Source organism: Myotis lucifugus, unplaced genomic scaffold (genome assembly GCF_000147115.1).
Source record: "Myotis lucifugus unplaced genomic scaffold, Myoluc2.0 scaffold_477, whole genome shotgun sequence".
Taxonomy (NCBI): domain Eukaryota; kingdom Metazoa; phylum Chordata; class Mammalia; order Chiroptera; family Vespertilionidae; genus Myotis; species Myotis lucifugus.
Genome location: NW_005871525.1, coordinates 368236 through 390454, shown reverse-complemented (window position 1 = coordinate 390454; position 22219 = coordinate 368236). Strand labels below are relative to the sequence as shown.

At 39.5% G+C, this 22219-nt stretch overlaps 1 protein-coding gene and 1 pseudogene across 3 annotated transcripts in view; one reads left to right on the top strand and one right to left on the bottom strand.

Moving 5' to 3' along the window:
* The window catches only part of BTBD9 (BTB domain containing 9), a 428978-nt gene that overhangs the window by 289503 nt on the left and 117256 nt on the right, over positions 1-22219 (bottom strand). The gene's annotated exons all lie outside the window — the stretch shown is intronic.
* LOC102440449 lies at positions 14357-21250 on the top strand (annotated as a pseudogene).

Sequence of the window (22219 nt, the reverse complement as noted above, 5' to 3'; positions counted from 1 at the left end):
AATGCTAAAAACAATGTTAACAGTATGTTATTTTCATCTAGTTAAATAAAGGATTATACACATTTGAGTAAATTACATAGCATTAAACATTTAAACAACTTGAAATGAAGCCATTACTGTCATTCAAACAAGTTTCTACAGATAAAGACTGAATGTTAAGTATGAACTGTTTTGGCATTACAGGAATATAAATCCTTTATCTTTTTAGTGAGAAGAACAAATGAAGAGATTTGATGACTTCTGACTTGAGTAAGTGGTTTGCAGTAGCACATCGCCCTCCAGTGGTAAAAGGCTCAAATGCAATTCCCAAAGGCCAAAGTTCAGTAGCAAATCTTTTCCTTTTGAATGGTGTTGGCTCCTTTTTTTTTTTAATACAATGGTTTGTCTCAGCACATATTTTCAATATCAGATCATCTTCCACTGCCAAATTTATCTCACCAAATTTATAGTTTTTCATTCAAGTCTACCTGGTTCATAAGAAATGTTCTGGAGAGTGAAAAAGAAATCAAAGTAAAACAAAACCTTACATGGACAGACACAGTTGCAATGATGAGTGGGTTGTTTTCTATAATTCTAATAATGGCTGAGATGTCAGGAATATAGAGGTATTAATTAATTTTTATGTGTTAAAATTTAAACTCTAAAGTGAGATTATAAAAATTATGGAACTCTTTTGCTTGCCATACAATACAATGAGTACATATAATATGTGCAAAATTACAGAAATTAATTAAAATTACAGAATTGTCTTTTACATATAAAATGTCTTTTACTCATTTTTTTCTGTGTAAAAACATTTTTTTTAAATAACAGTGTAAAAGATTTATTTATGTACATTATTTTTCATCATTATTTTTGGGTCTATTAAAATGGAACCAAAATTAAGAGCTTTAAAAATTAATCTGAAGAATCAGGAAAGATATTTACCCTTACAGGTTATCAAAAAAAAGCTCCCGTAGGCCAATGTATCATATTTATATTTTTGAAAATACTTTGATTTCTCATGTGCAAGGGGATCATAATTCTATTTAAAGTAATAACTAAAATGATTATAATCTTCTTGGTCTTCTACTCTATAAAATGCAAGGTATAAAAGCATTATGCCAGACCCTTCAGCAAACAGTTACTAGGTAGAATGAGGTATTATTTTCAAAATAATAATGATGATTATCAAATTTTTATTCTTCTGTTGCTTGTGCAAAGAACAAAAAAGTTTAAACATGATTTTGAAAGCATAATTCATTTCATTGGAACCCACGAAGCAGCTCTGTATAATGTGAAGAGAATGGCTTTAGGTTTGGATTTTGACTCCACCAGTGCACAGCAACTTAGGCAAACAACATCTCTGTGCCTCAGTTTCTTCATCTCTGAAATGGAGATAATCCTTCCCATCTCATGGGAACACTGTGAGGATTCAGTGTAATGATGCAAGTAAAATACTTAGCCAAATGCCTGCATTCACTTGGGAGATCCTCAAAGAATGCTAGTTTACTTCTACCCATTCTTACCACGGAAAGAATGCAAAAGACCTATTCTCCACTCAGGAAGGACTAGAACCAGAGTAGGAGATATGGAGTCACAAGGATGAATCAATAAAACACACTTAGGATTTCATCTGTGAAAATCATGCCCCCCTTTACTATCATACATTAGAAGATACAAAGAAGCAGAAACACTGAATTCTGGGAAGAGGAGGGATGGAAAGGGAAACAGAACTAGCATTTGTTCTGTGTTTCACATGCTACTCATTGCACCAAGTCTTGTTACACATTATCTTATTACTTATTAAGGCACCAAAGGTCTCTATCCAGCAGAACAATGACGGTGATGGTAATCCGTGACACTGGCTATTCTTGTCCAGGGAAGACTGGAGGATGGGCCTCACTGACTGCAGGTAGATCAGGGAGGGAGGGTAGGACAGCAAAGAGGAGCACTGACACAGCCCCTCGGGATGGTGGCTGAGAGACAGGGATGTGCTCATGAATGACAATGTCTTGCTTAAGCCATCTTAACTACTTTCATCTATTTTTCTCTTCAGAGTTGAGTATGTAAAGCAGTGAGATGGTGGAGATGGTATGGAGTCATATCATAATGTTGTCTGGGAAAGATAGTGCATGTATAATTTTCAGAATTATAACAAAATAGATTACATTTGGAAAGTAGGCTCTACGCCTTTTGTAACCATGAAAACAAAGCAGTTAAACAGGCCTGATGTGAAAGTGACCCTGTGATATGCTCTGTCACTATCAAGAAGAGAAAAATGCTGTAGCAACCAAGCAGACCCCATTTCATTCTGATTTCATGTGACTAAAGTAAAAAAAAATTCTTCCAAGACTGCCACTGCCTTGATTCTTTTATTACAATTCTTACTTTTTAATGAATATTTTAAGTAATATTAAAGGAGTAAGACTCCCAAGTTTACAAAAAAGGGCAAGAACTTTAAAATATTTAGAAACATGTTTGTTTTAATATGTAAATCAGCTTCAGGAAAATGAAAGGGCAAATGGAGGGAGGAAATGCAAATGGTCAGGCTTCTAGCTTTTGCCAGCTTACCAAGTACCCTGATGACATACGAGTGGCAACAGCCCTTAAACCTCTTGCCGTGTCAGTGTCCTAAACAATGCCCTCAACGCTTAAGACCGCTGATGCCAGGTCCCCAAGTGGCAATGCCTGGCAGCGCGCGCATGCGTACACACACACACACACACACACACACACACACACACACACCAAGGTCCACCTTGAGGGTGAAAACTTTCCACCAGGGCAGCAAAGAGCAAAGGTACACGCATGTCCCACCCATCCACATAGAAAACATATTTTTCCCAAAAGGGAAATCTCACATTACAGAGCTAAGACCACCTAACAAGCCAAAGCAGATGGGTCTAGATTCATAAGGTAAAGGACAGAATTGGTTTTGGTGACTCTCTGAATATTCATAGAATCCATAAAAAGTCCAATCCTTTTAAGATGCAGTCTGTTAGAAATGAATATGCAACTGTACCAAATAAAAACATTATCTTTCTCAAAATGTACACATGAGAATTTGTACATGGTAGGAAATGTGCCACCTCCCTTTGCTGTCTGAATCAAGTACTACCTGAACTTTATATTGATTAGTGGTTTGTATTTTCTAATGCAGGCCCAAGAATATGCTTACCTTTCTTTCTGTTTCTTTAACACTGCATTCCCTCTTTTATCATTTCACCATCACAAAACGTGCGACATGCAGTACAATGTTTCCTAAGTATAGTGTTAGAACTTAGAACTAGCTAGCTCTTCAAAATGATCATGACTCCTGGACCCCCACACATGGCCGCATGGAGTCCTTTCTTCAAGTTTCCCAGGTCATTATATGGGAAGAAAAAGGGAGAGAGCAGGAGGGGAGGAAAGGAGAAAGGAGGGAAGAAGAAAAGAATAAAGTACTGAGTAAGAAAGAACTATTATCACTTCAGATGACTGCTCCTTACAAGTAGACCTATTACACTGACAATCACCATATGCATGAGGACTTCCGACTTGTTACTAAGACTCCAACCAACTAGCTAAGCAACCAGGATCGATCGCAAGCAAAGGTTTCAGCTCTGGCTACTCTTTCAAGTTCCAGGCAGGGCTGGAGGGATGTTCTGCAAGTCTAAATTAAACAAGCTTGGCTAGAGTCAAACTACAAGCAATCAACCAATATAGAAACAGTCAGGTTTATACAAAGGCGTCCAACACAAATAAGGTGTTAGATAGGCTGAAAACAAATGGATTCAAGGCTGGGGCATCCCCTAGTCTCAACACTGCTTTTTTGAATTTTGTTGGCTTTACAGAAACACTGATCATAAAGTTAATTTTATATGAATAAAAATGTATAGTAAGATCAACATTTGAGTGATTCCCAACAAAGTATCAGAGACAGAAATCTCATCATTAATAAAAAGCGGTTTACTGTATGAATCTGGCTACCGAAATCGCCTATCTAAATATCTAAAACTTATCCCAGTTTTTCCCACAGTGAAGTTTTCCTAGGACTCATATGAGGACCAGTCACAACATCAGAACTAGTCTGTCATCCACATTCCATATTCACGGAACAGCAGGTTGTGCTAAATAGGTATAAGTATCATAAGCTGAATTTCTGTCATTATTTAGAGGCACATATATATTTCAAAATGTACGCAGTTCTATTTTGTTCTGTTCTCTAGTACTAAAAATATATACAGAGCAGGAAGTAACACAGAAAGGGTTGGAAGGGGCACACTGGCTTTTAAACGCCTTGGCCAAAAAGTGCCACACACCCCTCTGTTCAGAAGCTGTCTGCTGAGCTAGTCACATAGCCCAAACCTGACAACAACAGAAGCTGGGAGTGGAAGGGGGACTTATTACAGTGAAAAAGGCGACACAGGAATTTGTTGGTGAACGTAACTACTGCTCCTGCACACCACCCACTTAAAACTATTCAGTTCTAAGAATCAAGCAGCCCCCACTACTCCTCTTGCATGCTCTGCTCTCCACGATCAGGATTCAAGTGCACCATCTTCTTTGGTGATTCCCCCATTACTAATACTGGGCCAGGGTTCGACTCCATGTTTTCTTACAAAATGACATCCAAAATGGATGGGGCCCTCGCATATAAATTCCACAGGGCAAAAACCTGTACAATCTTGTTGAATCCCCACACATTTTCCTCTATGACAATTATGTACCATATATTTTTTAAAAACAACACATTAATGAGTGATCTAGCATACTTGGAATTTAAACAATGCCTGGCAGCAACTGCTAGAGGTTTGTCTTTCACACTTGGACTTCTGCCGAGCTTATTTTCTGTCAGCTTTCTTATTTTCTCTTTAATTTTGATAAGTGAACACTATTTTGACAATGGATTAAGCAATACACAAAAAGTAGAGAAAAAATATTAATAAATTAGGCACTTTTTATTGTTGTTGTTTACCCTAACCCGAGGATATTTTTCCATTGAATTTTTAGGGAGAATGAAGAGAGAGGGAAAGACAAAAAGAAACATCGATGTGCCCTGACCGGTTTGGCTCAGTGGATAGAGCGTCGGCCTGCGGACTGAAGGGTCCCAGGTTCGACTCCGGCATGTACCTTGGTTGCAGGCGCATCCCCAGTAGGGGGTGTGCAGGAGGCAGCTGATCGATGTTTCTCTCTCATCGATGTTTCTAGCTCTCTGTCCCTCTCCCTTCCTCTCTGTAAAAATTCAATAAAAATATATATTTTAAAAAAAGAAACATCGATGTGAGAGAAACACATCGACTGTGGGCCGGGGTGGAGCCTGCAACCAAGGTATGTGCCCGTGCCAGGAATCGAACCCGGAGCCCTTTGGTCTGTAGGCCGAAGCTCTTTCCACTGAGCCAAACTGGCTAGGGCCAAATTAGGCACTTTGTCTCATGCTCCTCAGAACACTGGCCCATAATGCACACTTCTCACGGCAGCCTCAAGAAACGCTGCGCACAGGGACCACCCACTCCGCCTTCCACTGTGTCTGAGATCACACGTATTTATCTTTATTTTTAAAATCTCCTCATTGTTGCCAATGACACTTGAACATTATTATTAATCCAGCTACTCCTAATAATAGTATTTAAGTAACTTGTCATCTTGGGAACTTAGTAGACAATAGTTAATTAATTGTCAAGCATTAATATAACAGGATTCTAATCTCCAACCTCTGAAGCAGGGTATGTATTTGTTACAATGGTAAACCTTTTGTTTGAATTGCTTATTTATGCAATATACAGTCTCTATCACCTCAATTCTAATTTTTATATCTGCTTTGTGAGTAAAATAATCACATGCCGAAGGACACAGACAGTTCACTTCACAAACAGTAATGAATCTCCTGTGAGCCCTTTTATTCACACCACAATAGATTCTATATTACCAGGCAGAGGAAAACAAAACAACACCATAGATTATTTCCCTTATTTGCAAGATATGCACACAGTATTCTGATAGGAACAAGAACCTGAAGGTGCAGCGAGCTATGTCTTAGGAGTGTGAGTAAATACAATATTCTGTTGACATCTTGTTGTTCCTGCTTCAAACAACCAGGTATGTTACATATGAACTGTCAGAGCAGCTCAATAAGTTTTCCTGTCTAAATGTGCCCACATTCTTTTCAGAGACCTCATTTTAAGCTAAGTTTCCTATCTTTGTTGAACACCACAGTAACAATTTCTTAACTTGCAATAGTCATTTCAAATCAATATTTAAATGGTATAAACACCATGACTTTTATCCGCTAACCTTCTCTTCAGATACACCATACATACTTTCCATGTGACAATGCAAATGGTCTGCATCCAGCAGGAAACAGAAAGGTGTCAAAGAGAGAAAGATAGAATCCCTTTCTTGGGCCCTTAATGAGGTCTCCAGAGCCAAAGGCAAACCAATAACAAATTGTACTTTCCACATATTGGGTGGAAAAAAAGGAGAAAGGCGGGGGGATGGGGGAGTGGGCTTGTCATCTGAAATTAATTGAACTTAGCCATGCCAAGGAAGCATGGGTAATAAACCCTCCCCATCTAAATTAAGGGTTTTATACCATGAAAAATAAAAATAAAAAATTTATGGCAGTAATTTCATCTGGGTTTTTCAAGAAGTGCTTGCTGATTTTCTTGTACTCAGTAGAAAAATCCCCAAGGAGCAATGCAGACTGCAATAAGGCAGACTTCTAAAAAGATACCATTTAATTTCTCACTCCTCCCCTTGTACTATTACCACATTTCCACTTTTCACTAGCTCAGTATTAACTCTCTCAGTACAGTTCTCGCCCATTAGCTCTCAGCAACATCTTAAGGGGCAGGGAAAACATGCTCAATCTACAAGCGCTCATCCATTGCTCTGAGTCAAAACAATCGGAAGCCCCAGAAGCACAGGCATTTATTTGCCTTTGGCTTTTCGTTAAGATACCCAGCCATCTTACTCAAAGCCACCAAAAGTCAAAATGGTTTCAAAATAATTCTATCATTCAACATCTTTAACACTGGTGACAAGAACTGGTGACTGACTGCTGAAGAAAAAACAAAAAATCAAACACAGAACCATGGCTCCCAACCTGAGGATCGCATGTGGCGGGGCCAAGGCACAGTTATTTGCAAGGGCTCTGCAAATCCCCATGGACACCAAGCACAGCCTGCAGACCAAACTGTATAACATATAAAAACATAGTCACAGTGTTTGTTTTCCAATGTCCACAGACACTGTTCTGATGACTAAAAATGAACATTTATTTAAAAAAACAACTAAAGTCACAGTAGCTTTTTCCCATTTTCTCAATTAATGGATGCTATAAGTAAAAGAGCTAATTTACAATCCTGCAATCTTTTCAAGTCAAGGTGAGCCTTCACAATGAAGAAGAAGGAAAATAAGTGATAGGATTGTCAGCGTTTTCAGTGCTTTATGTTCAGGCATGTGGTAGGCACTCAATACTTGTTGACCACAGGTGTGAGGACATTATTCTTGGCACCATTTGTATCTCTTTTTTTCTTTCATTCGTCCCATCTCTTCATGTACAAGACAGCAGCAAACCTCAAAGTAAGGTCTGGACTCCTGGGATCCCGAGTGCCTTTTAGGAGGTCCATGGGGTCAAAGCTTTTTAATTTTAAGAAATTATTTGCCTGCCATGTATGGACTGTTGAGCTTTCCAGAGGCTACATCTGTGATATCACAACAGATTGAGAAATAAATATGAGAATCCAGCTGTCTTCTACTGTAATACCAAAAATTAAGGAAGTTTGCAAGGTTACTTTCCTCACTGAATTATTTTTGTTTTAAAAAATATAGTTATTTTCATTAAAAATGTTTTATATTGACATGTAATGGGTTTATTATTGCACTTTAAATTAATTCATAAATATTGATAAGATATACCATGCATTAACAAAAGTTCTTTGGGGTCCTTAATAATTTTTAAGAGTACATAGAGCTCCTGGGAACCAAGTTAGAGAACTGCTGTTAAGAGGTAGCAATGTCCTGGTTTCTGTTCTCAGTATACAAGCAGATGCTGGACCCCACCTGGGGGGGATGCTGAGGAGGAGTTCACAGGTTTTACTGGGTAGCCGACCAGGGGCTCTCACGTCCCTTCTAGCATTAAGTTCTATGATTCTATCTTAAAGGGAACCAAGGACATCTCCTCCCAAAGTTGTCACTACTGAGGTGGAATATGAATAAATATGAATGTTCCTTCATTTTCCCAACCACAAAACAATATGAGCACATTAATGGGCAAATTAATATCGTCTGTGGTTGTATGGTCTTCATGTCAGTACAACATTTCCAACATTTTGGAAGCAAAGTGACTTTTTAATTTTGCTTATTAGGTTCTTTTTACAGGAAAAGCTCTCTCCTCCAATTGGAGCCTCCCACAAATTTCAAATCACATAGTGCAGTACTATTCACTCTGAAGGGAAAGAATGCTAGCACAGTGCTATTCAATCAGAAGAATAGCCATTCACTATATTCTCAAAGGATGTCCTTACGACCAAATGGTAAGGTCAATAACAAGGCAAAGGTTCTGCTGACAGCAATTCCCAAGGCAAATAAATTCATGCCAAACCCATACAGATGAGGAAACATCTTAATCTTCTGCACAGGTCCTGCTCTTGTAAAACATGAAAATAGGATAACTTAGCTTAATGAGCACACTGTGCCCATAGAAACCAGCAAGTTGTTTAGAATGTATAGTTTCAGATCAATAAAGGAAAAGCAGTATTAGAAAAATAAAATGAATATACTTGTGTAATTTAATTCAATTCAATGAACATTAACTGAGTGCCCGCTATGTCCCTGTCATTATTCTAGGTGATCATGAAGAGAAGAGAAGCCTCACACTCTGAACAGGAAAAACACTGTACCACAATGTGATAAGTGATATAAAAATAGGTGTTTAATACTACGGAAACACAAAGGAGAAAACAATTTAGTCTCATGGAAATAGGGAGAAAGAGTCATGACATATATAACAGGAAGGGAGGGTAGGGAGAAGTTTGTGCCTAACTCAAAATCTTCAGTCTGAGCTGAGTCCCTACCATCTCCTGTGATCATTCTATGTGTCACTTCCATTTTTCCATTTTCTAGCTGCTAGTTCAAACCTCCATTTCTCTCACATCTCCCATCCAACTCCCTACAGCCCTACTCTCAACAGCTGTTCTTGTGGCCTTCTTCGAGATGAACCAGCCTTGGGCAACCTATCCCATGGCCAGGCCTGCTGCCCCTACCCCTGCCCTCTTCTAGAAGGCCAAGCCTAATCTCTACACTAAGACCCTACAGCCCATCTAGTCTCCCTTCTCAGGAACCTCTGCTCTCCAACCTCTACCTCACTCCTGATTCCTTATCGCCAGCATTTAAACATGCTTCCTCAGCAGCCATCTCAAGAAGTGAATATTTTTTTCCTCTCAATGCCCCATAAATCCCAGAGCCAGGAAGTAGGGGAGGCAACTATACTTGTTCCAGTATACTACTCCCAACTAGCCTCCTCCCATTCTGCCTGCAAATCTTCCTTTTCTTTCAAAGCTCAATGTCCATCCCCTGCTGTCATCATTATCTACCAACTTCACACTCATTCTACTCAACTGAAAACTTGTATTCCTGGCTCACTTCCCTTCCATTCCAGCTCCTATCACCACCTGCTAACGTGAATGTACACCACGCAAACAAAATCTGGGCCGCCCAGGTCCCTGATAGCCTCTTTCAGGGCCCTTTCCTCTACATACCTCTGACTCAAATCCATGGGCAATACCTTGACTTGGTCAACAGAAACATATACCCAGGCCAAAATTCTAATATGAAACCAACATTTCATCTCCCCTTCCCATCTTTCCCATTCATTTGCTTTAGTATCCCCGTTGCTAAAGATTCTTCCCTCTCGTTAAACTGTCTAATCCACTGATCCTGTCACAATCCTGTCCCCCTTTGTTCCCTCCTTTGTTCAGCTTAGATTCTTATTATCTATGTATAATCATTCCCTTGCAGAATACCCTATTTCCCTTGTCCCTCTCTCCATTATACTTACCTAGAAAACTCCAACCCTAGTATCTACTTTCTCAGAGCACAAACTCAAGTGACAGTACACAGCTAAAGAAAAACCACACAATCAGACTTCATTTTAAATTCATCAAATTGATGTTTCTCTCTCTCTGTCTCTCCCTCTCCCTTCCACTCTCTCTCAAAAAATCAATGGGAAAATATCCTCGAGTGAGGATTAACAACAACAACAAAAAAACTAGGATCTATTCTCAACAGAGTAGAGGATATGGCTCATAGAGGACCTTTAATGAATGATCACACCAGGAAGGAATGAACAGAATGATCAAATTTCTTCTGTTCAACAATTCTCCAACCCCTCCACTCCCAGTTATCACCCGTCCACCTTATCTCTGTTGCCTCAAACTTCTTGAAACTATTGTCTATTCCAGTTTTAGTGATATAATTTACATGTAACATTGTGTTAGTCCAAGGTGTACAACATGATTTTTTACTCATGATGACTTTACCTAACCCCCTTCAACCTACTTCTCTCGATGCCATGCAACTGCTCTTCCTCCTGACATAACATCCTTGTCAAAGCAAATGAAAATTTCTTACTGACCTCTTTATGACATTTAGCCCCCAGTGATCACTCCTTCCTCCTTAAAACATTCTCTTGCCTTATATGGCAATTCACACTCTTAAGGCTCCTCCTACTTTTACCACTCCTTCTCAGGCTCCCTCTAAGGTTCCCCTTTTCTCTTTCCTAAAATGTTGGTATTCCTAAGGGTTCTGACCTAGGCCTTCCCCTCTATATGCACTGAATCATCTCATGCACTCATACAGTTTCAGTTACTATCTATATGCAAATGTCTTCCAGATCTTTATTTTAGCCCAGATCTTTCTCCCTAGCTTCAGACCATCTGCCTAAATGCCCAATTCAGATCTCTATTTGGATGCCCAACTGTTACCTCAGTATATTTAAAGTGAACTTATCACCCTGGCTGGGTAGCTCAGTTGGTTAGAGCATCACCCTTATATGCCAAGGTTTCGGGTTCGATCTCTAGTCAGGCCACATACAAGAAAGCAACCAATGAATGCATAAGTAAATGGAACAACATATAACTCTCTCTCTTCTCAACTCATTGCCTTTCCCTGGCAAATCAGCTTCTTCTCCTATATCCCCATCTTAGTGATTGGTATCTCCATCCAACCCATGCACTGATGTCTCTCTCACATACCCCACCCCCAACACATCTACTTTTAAACAAGGTCAAGATATTCCAATAACTAAGTATTTCTTTAAATTGCCCACTTCTCTGCATCTCCACTGCTACTTGCTTGATTCAAACCACTGGCATTTCTCGTGCCTAGACTTCAGCAAAAGTTTTCAAATTCTATTCTTACTCCCTGAAAGCCATTCTCCATACAATAGCAGGAATGATTATATGAAAACATAATAAATCTTATATTAATTACTCCACTACTGAAAACTCATCAATGTCTTTAATTGTCTTCAGCTAAAATTCAAATTTCTTAAAACCTGGCTGACAAAACCCTGAATGATCTGGACTCTGCTTGTCTCTCCAATCTCATCTCTCACTACTCCTTGCCTCCTCTTCTATGCTCCAACCACAACAAACTACCACTTTCCCATGCTCTCTCTTCCTGCAGTGTATACATGTTATTCCCCAAAGCCCGAGTCAGGCTTTTGCCTTCCACTCTGCACACACGCCCTCCTCATCCAGCCACCAGCCCTGATCTTCCAAGATTAGGCCAGATGATTCCCCCTGCCCCCCAGTACTCACTAACTATCCTGTTGCCCACTTTAGAGAACTGAAATTGCCTATTAACTTGTCAGTAATCATACCTACCCACCTCAAAACTACAGAATCAGAATCTCTAGGGCAGGGACCCCAGCATCTGTACATTTTTAAGGCTTACTCGTATAGCTCATGCGCAGCCAGGGTTGGGAATAACTGTTGTACCCTCTATGCAGACAAGGAGCATTACGTTTACCATTGTAACCCAATACCCAGCAGAGTGTTGACATTGAAGTTACCTGCTAAATATGTAGTAAAGAAAAGAAGGGAACAGGGCAGCCCTAGCTGGTTTGGCTCAGTGGATAGAGTGTTGGCCTGTGGACTGAAGGTTCTCAGGTTCGATTCTGGTCAAGGGCACATGGCAGCGGATCAATGATTCTCTCTCATCATTGATGCCTCTCTCTCTCTCTCTCTCTCTCCCTTTCCCTTCCTCCCTGAAATCAATAAAAATATATTATTTTTAAAAAGAAAAGAAAAGAAGGGAACAGGGCAGCAAGCAGAGGAAGGGAAGGGATGAATGAAATATAGCCCTCAAGAAAGGTTTGAATGTTCTTCCACACACCTGTAAAAGGACATTACCAGGAGTGCAATCTTTAAGACTCAAGTTTCTATTCTGCTTCCAGTGTTATTTCGTTTTGCTTTGCTACAACTAAACTATATTCTCTTTGCATCAACTATAAGTAAAGAATGGCAGCTAAAGTATGTTGGGCCGAAAAGGTTGAGTACAAATCAGCTTTCACATCTATAACACTGCATGCCCTGCCTTGCTGACCTTATAAATACTGGCTGGAAAGCACAACATGCAGAAAAACATCAGCCATTTGAGCACTGTACTCTCCTCAAAATGCAGAGTGAGAACTTCTGAAATACAGCAGTGGAGTGGGTTAAATGGTTCTGAACCTTTTAGAGAGAGTAATAAGTGCACAGTGCTTTAGTAGCAAGCATGCATAAAACATAATAAAATGGCATAGAATTAATACTTCTCCAAAGAAAAATCTAATAAAACCCTGAATTTGGGGAAGAGGCATTGCACAAACAGGGCAGAAACATCTTTATATCTCCCTTGTTGCTCTGAGCACAGCAGCCTCGGTATATATTTGTTGAATAAATGCCTGATGAATGAATATGGTTCTTAAAGGATTACTCACATTTTCCTCCCCTGATCAAAGAGCCAGCTACTCTTAGACTCATGGTCCATTAAAAAATATATATATTTATCGCCCTGGCAGCTGTTGCTAAGTGGTTAGAGAGTTGGCCCATGCACCAAAGGGTCGTGGGTTTGATTCCTGGTCAAGGGCAGGTACCTGGGTTGCAGATTCAATCCCCAACCCCAGCCCCAGTTGGGGTATGTGTGAGATGCAACCACTCGATGTGGTGGTCTCTCTCACATAGATGTTTCTCTTTCTCTCCCCCACCCCACCCCCCGCCAACCCGCTTCTTCCATCCCTTCCACTCTCTCTAAAAATCAATGGGAAAAATATCCTCAGGTGAGGATTAACAAAAAATATATATAGGTGTCCCCCAAAAATGTATACACACTTTGAATAATTATAAAGGCAGTGTTTATTAAAATACATTTCATTTTCAAAATGTAATAGTCTACAGACATTGTGTGTATATATTTTTGGGACTCCCTGTATATATGTTTATCAAATGCCTAAACCAGCTTGTAATTTGCTAGTACACAGCATTCTAAAAGAACCTGCTTCTGCCCTGCAGAGCTTACCACACGAATCCTATTGGCAGCATTGCCTCCCGGGCACCAGCACCACCAAATAACAAGCACACCGTGCAGTCCAGCCACGTTCCTTTAAACATGCAACATGCCATGTGCTTTCTTGATGCCACGACTTTTCATATATACTATTCCCTCTGCCCCAAATAACCTTCCCACCTGAAAAACTCCTACTCATCCTTAAAGATCTAAATAAATATTATCTTCTTTCTAAAACATTCTCTGAATTCCCCAGAAATAATTAATCATTTCCTCCCCTGTGTTCTTCTGCCATAGTATTTCCTAAGTATCTTTAGTGTCTTTGAATCCTATTTAAATTAGGATGATTAACTACATATTCATTATGCACAATTCAAAGTATGAAGAGAAACCATTCTCTTTTCTCATAGATCGAGAAATGCTTCACATAGGAAAATAAAGAGTAAAGATTTGCCTGGATAGATGACAGGAAGGGCATAAGGTACAGTTCTGGGAAAGACTTAACCAAATAGAGGAAATGTAAATTAAAAGGTCTGGGACTCTCTTCAAAGCTCAGAGGGCGGATTTTGAGCTTGATCCTTTAAGTTTTGAAAGGGATGGTATGATTCCCATCAACCATTTAATCATGGATGCCTGTGGAACATGCCCATGCCAAACACCATATGGTGACTATCGATTAGGGACCATCAATTCAGATGACCCATGTAAAATTCACTCTTCCAGTAAAGTGTGAGCTGTTTAAGAATAGGGATGTGGGCTCATTCAACACTGTCTCTCCAGTGCACACAGGTGGGAGCTTGCTTAATGAACTGAAATGAATTCTTCTTTAATAACTTTACATAACATGTTCTGCAAAATCTTTACCAGCTTCTATAACACAGCAGACATGTTGCTGGAAGGTAACTTACTTTACCTGACTCTTTCATAGAAAAACTAAAACAAATAATCCTTTTAGAGGCAGTCATCGATAGCTTAATAAATTTCAAGAAATATCAACACCCTTAAGTTTTTAACCCTCTGAAGGGGTGGATTTAAAAAAATGAACCCATTTGACAGATCTCAGAGGGGATAGGAGGTGGGGGGATAGGGAATGAGAAAAGCTTAACCAAAGAACTTATATGCATAGCCCATGGACACAGACAATAGTGTGGTGAAGGCCTAGGGTTGGGCCGGAGCTGGGTGAAGGGAGGGGAATGGGGGTCATCTATAATACTGTCAATAATAAAAAAAATTTTGTTCATGAACCCATTGGCCCTAGCCAAGTAGCTCATTTGATTAGAGCATCATCCCAATATACCATGGTTGCGGGTTCAATCCCAGATCAGGGCATATAATTTACAAGAATCAACCAATGAATGCATGAATATGTGGAACAACAAATTAATGCTTCTCTAAAAATCATAAATATATTTAAAAAATGAACCCATAGCATTAATAGCTATTCTTTATATAAATGTTTAACCAACTACTATGGTGACAGAATTTTGTGCTTGAACCTTAAGTATTTCCATGTAGCCTAATGCTGAAGTTTAACATTATGATATATGTAATGTAAAAATAACAAGATTTTAAAATATGTATGGTCTAAGAGCACCAAAATTAACAAAAATATAATAAGGATCCAGTCAAAAAGCTAACAAGCGCAGTGGTTTTTGAAGGGGTTGAGCCATATCTTCAAAGTATAAATTCCAAGGAATTCATGGTGTCCCACCCTTAATCCAATGCCTAACTATGGACCCTGTTAAGAGCCCCGGGAACCCTGGGGTTTATCTGGCTAATAGAATTTTTCTTATAAGGTTGATTTAATAAAAACATGTTTTAAGAAGTGCTCCCGTCTTGGATTCAAAGTCTCATGATGTTTTCCAAAATCCCTGATGTAAATGGAAATGAAGAAATGCTCCGTGGGCTGATGTTAAAATCGAACTAGGAGTACTGTTAATAAAAATGAACCTAAGAAATGATTCTGCTTTAGAGAAAGAGATTAATTTGAAGACATACACACATACATATCCACTTATAGCCACTCTCACAGTCTGCTACTGGTTGTAAAACTGTCAGGAGAGGTGAGGCAGCAGCACCAATGGCATCACCTAGACACATTCAGGTGGTAGCTGTTTTGTGGCCTAGGGGGTTGTCTGCAGCTCACCAGCACCAGTGCAATGCTCATTCAGATGATATTTTTATTTCTGAAGCCTTATTAACATACCCCAGGCTCCAAAATGCAGTATATGATCCTTGACTGCAGAAACAAATTGCCAGCTGCCTCATAAAGGACAACCTCATTTAGCAGAAGGCAAATGCTAGCATAGAACAAAAGTAAATAAAGATGGCTACATATGCTCTAGCTTTCAAACTGGAAAGTGACAGTGATAGAAAAGCAGAAGAGAGAAAGGATTAAACATGAAAGAGAACAGCTGCTGACTATCTGACTATTTAAGCGGTCTAATAATACAAGGCGACAACAATGCCAATTAAAATGGCTAGTGTGGAGCTTTAGATCTGGAGATCTTAAGGCTAACGAAACCATGAGAGTCCAGCCAATCCACCCCCCACTGTCATATAAGGAAGGCTTCTATAAACTTCGATGAAGAGTGCTTTGTAAACTGCAATGCTCTATAGAAATACTGCTGCTATTCCTAATATGAGTCTATCCTTCTTTTAGACATAAATTTATCAGAAGTCCCAATTCCTTCTGCATTGTTTCATTTCTGATAAGCAGAGTTGTAGTTGTTAATATTACTGATGTTATTTTTATTATTTTACCTTTTATTTCCTTGAGAACCTTCAAACAGTATATGCTGCCCAAACTGAGTATCTTAGCGGAATAAAGCATGAATGGAATATGCCGTTTATATGAGAATGAAACCTGAACAAGGCTCACCTCATTTCCACCCATAGAATGTTAGTTGGATCTATCAAAATTCTCAGATGTTCTGGGAACCCCCTATCTTCACAGACCCAACCACTTATTAAAGGTTAGGGCGGGAAGGGAAAAAGGAATGGCTGGCCTTTCTTGTCAAAGAAGGAGGGCTCACTGATGTGCTTTCAGTGAGTGGAATAAAAGAAAAATGTTTTAAAGGGTCAAAGGGAGAGGGCATGAAGAGAAGCTTAAATGTCTGACTTCAGCACCCACCTTAAAAGAACTACTTCATCCAACTGAACTAAAATAGACCACCACTAGCTATTACAAAACCACCTAACGAAGAATCTCCACATGTGACCTCTGGTTACCCTTCAACACTGCAGCCCTCCTAAACAAACTGGCACCAGAGTAAATGCAGCCAAGAAGAACCTAACATTTACATTTTATGATTTCATTTCAATTTTTCATATAATTTTTAGTAGACCTATTTTCTGGGTATAATTTAATTCTAAAGTATTTGGGAATTACATTTAGTCCAGTTGTGCCTGAAAAAAGGAAAGAAAAAGTAATTTTCCAGTTTTACAGATGCTTCCAGAATTCTGTCTGAAGACAGATTAATCTACAGTTACTCAGCTGCAGAATATTACTTCTATTCCAAAGACTTTGTATATGAACTATTAAATCCATTATTAGATCGATAGCAGTTCCTCCCACCTACTCTTAAAGAGCTGATTTAATGAGAACACCATTTTCTTAGTCAAGGCTTTCTTTATTAAGGGAACACAGTCCTATGTGAATACAGTCAACATTTCCTCTTACATTATGACAACTTCATACTAGTATAAACAGAGCCTGCGGCAGGGCAATGAGGCAAAATGTTGGGTGGTAAATAAGAGAATTTGTTTTAAAAGACACCATAATGGAGCTTAAAACTGAACTTAACTTACAAAGGTTAAGATAAAAGAAAACCAACATTAATCACTTGCTCAAAAAATATTGAAATAACAGGCACTAGTGGCATCGAAACACAAAAAAGGAAGTGTTATTTTCTTAATAAGTGTAGAACTATTCACTATTAAATATTTCAATATCCTCTCTTCACTCCCCTTCTGCAACTGAAAGACAATAGTGGAAAGAAATTTACCCTTTTGTACTCTCTGAACCTGCATATTAATAGAGATGACAATGACATTATGCTCGTTGTTCTTGGTTTAGACAATATAAGCAATCAATGGGGGCCTCAAGATACAGTCACCAGCTTCTAAGCTCTCTCTTTCTCCTCTGAGCTTTTATACACAAAAAGCATAGAAGAAATTATAAAGTGCTACTTAACGCCTCAAAAATTAAAAATGGAGAAAGAGGGTGGATCAATGTGTATTGTCTCACAAACATAGTTTCGAAGATAATTGGTAATGTTCTCTTTTTCCAAAGAAGTGAGGGTTAAATATAGTCACTCGGTACAGAGACTGATGATCTTCAAGATGTGTAAATTATACATTACAGTTACATAACAGACTAAATCACAGTCATCAACAAAAGAACATTTGGCACGATTCTTGAATTTTTATGATTCCAGTTCATAAACAGAGCCTCAAAAAGGAGGGGGAAAAATCTCACCTTAAATCAGCCCTATAAAGCAGCCTCACACCTCATGACAGGTACCAAGTGTCCAAGGTGAATGGAAGATAAAGGCAATTATCTTCACTGGAGTGCAGAATGGGAGGGGGCTTTAAGATTTTCTTAAAATAACAGCCACTCCATTCGTTTTTAAAAACAGGAAAAAGAAAGTCAACTACTCAGATACATGTAGAACTGTGTGTTTAAACACCAACAGACCTAATGTGACTTTCTGTCCCTAGGTCAAATTCAGACGCTGAAGTCTAGTGAAAGAACACAGATCCTTTCAGAACACTTAAAAAAATCTGGGCTGCACAAACCAGACTGGCCAAGAATTCTCATGCTTTTGATGCAGCTAAAAGGGCTACACAGTGTCATGCCAGTACCACCACTGTAGGCAATTCGGAACTGGTCAGGAGCACTCAGCTAGCAACAATGCTGAGAATGTCCAAACATTCTGCTTCGGTTCCTATGACGACACAGAAGCAGGAAGTCTCCTCAGGCTTATTAGATGCACCCAATTAACATTCATCTTTGACAAGCTCATCCTTTAATCTCCCATAAAAAAACAGCTACCATTATTCTGTAATACCAGTTAAGAAGTCATAGTGATCTGAGTAAAGTACACTAATGGGGGGAAAAAAGAGATCTTAATCCAAGAAACTGGAAGAAACCTATGAGGAATGCAAAGACCAAACCAACCCAGAAAGGACATTCTTTCCTTCATTCCATCGGGTTGTGTCTCTTCTGCCACCAATTCAACACAATTTTCTCTCTGCACTCTGAATAAAAAGCAAAAATTGCTCTTTTTGAAAAGAAACTAGCCTTATAAGGATTTTTAGAATTCAAAGCCAATACTCAGAGGATCTCCAAGTGTCGAGAGCTCCAAAGAATCCATCAATCTTGATATATTTGGAATGACCGGACAATCTAAGGGGTGCCCAGAGCCACTCCACTCAGCCTCAACCATATTTTAAGATGACTATGAAGAAGTCGTGTTGACCTAGATCCAAAACAACCAATATTATTTGTGGGGCCCTGGAACACTGCCAACATTTCTTATAAGAGATTCTCAGGCCAGAAAAAAGTAAAACATTTCCTAAGGTGATTATCTTAAACTTCATAGTCTTGGATCACAAAATCAGTCTCTGGCTTATTTTCTGAAACTAATATGTTTCCAAGTAATTAAATACCAAAGTAATGCTATGACAAAAAATTAAAACTTCAACTTTCTTATGTGTATTGGGATACAAATCTGTGTGTGTACCTTCTTAGACACAACCATCTCCATGCATGCGTGTCCTCTTTTTCTCTTTCAAATGGTGCTTTACCCAAGTCACTTTTGGACTTGAATGAAATACCCCATGCAGGACATGGGATCTAGCTTCCTGAGTAGCTACAGAGGGCCTGGATGAGGCAGCTTGGGAGTGCAGAGGAGTTTGTTCCCAGGGACAAACTTCCATCAACTAGGAACAGGAGAGGAGACTGGAGGACACCAGGCAGATAAATCCCCCCTTTCTTTCTCTTTTCCAAGGACCACTCCAAGTGTACTTTCTCCTTACAACCCTTTCAGAGAAATCCTGTTGGCAAGTGAGCATGCTTGCTGAGTGACCTGCTATGGCTCTTTCCAGCATGTTATACAGCAAGAGCTAGCTCTACAATTCATCAAATCAATTTCTTTGCATCTTTCCTTGCTTCTCTTCCTTCTGCCCTTACCCTTACAGACCTGGACCTCTACCTCTCAAAGAAAGCATTAACATTTTAATCCTTGCCTCTGGCTCTGTTTGCCAGAGAACCCAGGCTTAGACATTAGGCTTAAAGGAATTAATTCCAGAACTAAGAAGAAACCATTAAAAAATGTACTTTTTTTTTCAAATACAATATATCCTAGGGAGAAGTAGAAAAATATTAACTACCTAAAACTTAAAAGGCCAGGGCCGATACAATATCAAATGTCACCAACTGAGAAAGCAGTCAGGTAGCAATGAGTCAAATACAGAATTTTTTCAATGTGCCCCACACCACCAACTTGAGAGGACAAACAAGATCAGGCATTTTCATTGGGGAACAATGCTGTGTAAAAGATGCTACCCATTGCCTATAGAACATTTTTTCTTTCCTACTAGCAAAGTCCTGATAGCATCAGTTTTGTCCAGTCCTCTACAATGGAAAAGGGGTAAATCTAGATCAGAAAGCACATGGTTCCATTATCCTCACCAGTAACTGATTTAGGCTCGTTAGTATCAATTAGTTCTAGTCAATGGCACATGGAGGTCGGTTAAGGGGCCTCTGGGAAAGGTTTCTTAGCTCCTTTGAGGAACAGAAGAGATATTACTACATCTGGTTGTGATGCCTGGATGTAACAGCCATCTAAGACCATGAAAGGATACAATTTGAGAACAAAGTTGACAAAGAAATGATAGCAAGGATTTCAGGACCCCAATCCTTCGCCATCCGAACCAGAAGGGTATCAAGTCGACACCTGCAAGGGTCAGACATGTCTGGGGCCAACTGAGACGCCTCCCAGGCACTTCGTTTGTCTCACTTGGGTTTGCAGTGGGGCCCGAAGAGGATGGCGGGTGAAAAGAAAACTGAGAAGCTGGAATCTAAAGAGAAGAAGCCTATACTAAGGAGAAGAAACCTGAAGCCAAGAAGGCTGATGCTGGCAAGGTTAAGGCGCCTAGGAAGGGGAAGCCCCACTCAGCAGAAACCCCGTCCTCAACAGAGGAATTGGCAGATATTCCTGGTCGGCTGTATTCTGGAAAGGCCACATACAAGAGGAAAGTATTTGGCAGTTCAATCCAGGATTGCTACTGTCACAAAAAAAGTTGGAGGCGACAAAAATGGTGGTACCCAAGTGGTTAAACTCCACAAAATGCCTAAATATTATCCTACTGAAGATGTGCCTCGAAAGCTGTTGAGCCATGGCAAGAAACCCTTCAGTCAGCATGTGAGGAAACTGCGGGCCAGCATCCCTCCTGGGACCATTCTGCATCCTCACTGGGTGCCACAGAGGCAAGAGGGTGGTTTTCCTGAAGCAGCTGAGCAGTGGCTTGCAACTTGTGACTGGAACTTTGTCCCTCAATCGAGTTCCTCTGTGTAGAACACACCAGAAATGTGTCATCACCACCTCCACCAAAATTGATTATCAGTGGTGTGAAAATCCCCAAACATCTCACTGATGTTTACTTCAAGAAGAAGCTACGCAAGCCCAGACACCAGGAGGGTGAGACCTTCGACACAATCTTTCTTTTCTAAAAAGACACAAAACATGTGCTATATCAATTAAAGGAAAAGTGATGAAGCACAGGTACAGAGAGTAAAGAAATTACTGTGGGACATTAGAGGCAGCTTTCTAAAGAAGATGAAACTAATAAACATGCCTTTTGCACAGCATAAAAGTATGCTGTCTAAATTCAATTAGTGTAATTTGACTTCCAGGAAACATTCTCCTGCAGACGTGAGTTCTGTCTGTCCAGCATCCTCTTACAAGTGAGAAATACTGCTGCTTTCGCTCTCTGAGCTCAGGAGTGCCTGACCAAAGTGGGCTAGTCAGAACTATTTCCTGGGATTTTTAAAATTTTAAGATTTAAAAAAAAAGTGAGTCTCATAGCATTTGGGTTACAGGTGTGTGGATTTGTCAGAAGTCAGTGAATGAAAATATAAAATTTGTGCATTTTCTTGGATGTCAATTTTACATTACAAAAAAAATGTAAACAGTGAACTCTAAGTTAATGATATGCATGCTTAGGGGGGTGTATACTGTCTACAATTTACTTTGAAATGGATTTTTAACAGATGCATTGATAAATAGAAGGATTGATAGATATATGGATATGTGATAAAGAAAGCATGGTAACATCCATACATGGTAAAACTTTTTGTTTGGATAATTTTCAAAATAATTTTTTTGGGGGGGAAAACAAGGTAAAGTCCCTCTCTGCTGGTAATGCTGTGAGCTACAGCTCAGGAGCTATCTGTGGTCATGTTTCCCAGGGTATGGAGGAAACTGTTTCAGAAAACAAACAATGTAGAAAGAACCAGGAAATATGGAGTGGAGGGGGTTTTGAGATATCTGAGCTGTCCCTGACTCCAGCGCCCCTTGAGGCCCAGCTGCATGCCTGCCATTTCAGCAGTTACCTAAGTCAAAAAATTTGTTTTCACCTAAGTTAGTTCAAGGTGGGTTCCTTATCACTTACAAAACAAGGAGTCCGGACTAATTCACTA